The sequence below is a fragment of the Echinops telfairi genome, unplaced genomic scaffold (assembly GCF_000313985.2).
Source record: "Echinops telfairi isolate 266 unplaced genomic scaffold, ASM31398v2 ScPeMD7_7469;HRSCAF=8507_1, whole genome shotgun sequence".
Taxonomy (NCBI): Eukaryota; Metazoa; Chordata; class Mammalia; order Afrosoricida; family Tenrecidae; genus Echinops; species Echinops telfairi.
This window is the reverse complement of record NW_022111373.1, coordinates 131,430,907-131,432,678: the sequence shown is the minus strand read 5'-3', so window position 1 is coordinate 131,432,678 and position 1,772 is coordinate 131,430,907.

Here is a 1,772-nt window from a genome sequence, read left to right as displayed (position 1 = left end):
AGTTTGGTTTTATCTCTCTAGAGAACGCTTTCTAACACAGGACCATTGAGTTCTTTCCAACTTATTGAAGCCCTGTATTCAACAAAACAAACACTGGCCAGTCTTATAGCATTATTTAAAGTGTCTTTATATTTGAACCCATTGTCAAAACCACTGGGTCAATCCTTCCCTTCCAGTATTTTCATCTTTTTCATTGGCCATCTACTTTACCAAGCTTCCCATCATTTTCCAGGGAATTATTTGTCCTTATAATATGCCCAAAGTATGTGAGCAATTGTCCCACCTTCCACGTTTCTAAGGAGGATTCTGACTATACTTCTTTAAGGACAGATTTGTTTGTTCTCCTGGCAGGTCATTACTCTGTGCCAGTGACAACTCAGAACCAGATACGTGCTATTAAAACACTGTAAGAAGATCTTCCCTATCTTCAAAATTACTGTTATGTTTGAGTATTATAGCAGCTCTGTCTCAGTCCATATCATTGAGGGTTTTCTTCCCCCCCCACCCCCCCCCACACATCTACTTTCAAAATGTTCCTTAAGATCATTTAACAACTGTTGCAGCCAGAGATTTATGGTTGATTCAGAACCAGATATCATCAATGATGTCAGATAGAACTTGACTCAAAGCAGAGAATAGCAGAAAAATGCTTACAGTTTTATTGATTATGCAAACATATTTGACTGTATGGATCTTATATAACTATGAATAACATTGAGCAGGATGAATATTCCAGAAGACTTCGTTGTGCTCATGTAGAATTTGTGCAAAAAAAGAGAGGTATTCATTTGGACAAAACAAGAGAATATATCAAGTTTTAGAATCAGGAAAAGTGTGTGCCATGTTTGTATTCTTTCCCCATCATTATTCAAACTTTACGATGAAGAAATAATCCAAGAAGTTGCACTGTGTGAAGATGAGGGTTGGAGGAAGGCTCATTAACAACCTGTGATGTGCAGATGAGCAGACTTTACTTGCTGAAAGTGAGGAGGACTTGAGCACGTGCTGCGTATGATCAAGGATTGCATCCTTCCCTGGTGGTGTAGTGGGCTGTACAGCGGAACTAGTCTTTCCTGACAAGTTCAACTTATGTAAGACAATGGGCACTCTGGCTGTATTTCTTTCAAGAGAGATGGTTTGTATTTTAGCAGTCTATGGTACTTGCAATATCCTTTTGGCCGCACCACAATTTAAATGCATCAGTCTTTTTAGGTCCTTCTTATTCAGTGTCCAAATGTTACATGTTTGTGAGGCAATCAAAATATCCTGGGTCAGGTTTGCCTTAGTTCTCAAATTAACATCCTTGCTTTTCAGTTCTCTTAAAACTGAAATCCACATGGATGGCAGTTCAAAACCAGCAGCAGCTTATTGGAGGAAAAAGACTGGGCTTTCTACTCCAGTAAATAGTTATGGACTTCCCCACAGTTGGCCAAGTAGCTGCCTTACAAATGTCTTGTTATAGTTGAATAAGTGGTTCCAGTGTTGTATCAATTTATTGAAACATTTCAATTGGTATTCCATCACATTCTAGAGCCTTCTTTGGCTAATGCTTTCCATGCAGTTTGAACTTCTTTCAGCACCATTGGCTGATCATATGCTTCAAATTGTCTACCAGTTTGTCATACTATCGTGGCTTGTATGTTGTTAGGATGCTGGAAGCTATGCCACTGGTATTTCAAATGCCAGCAGGGTCACCTGAAGTAAACAAGTTTTGTTTTTTTTTTAATCAATTTATTGGGGCTCATACAATTCATCACAATACATAGATCAAT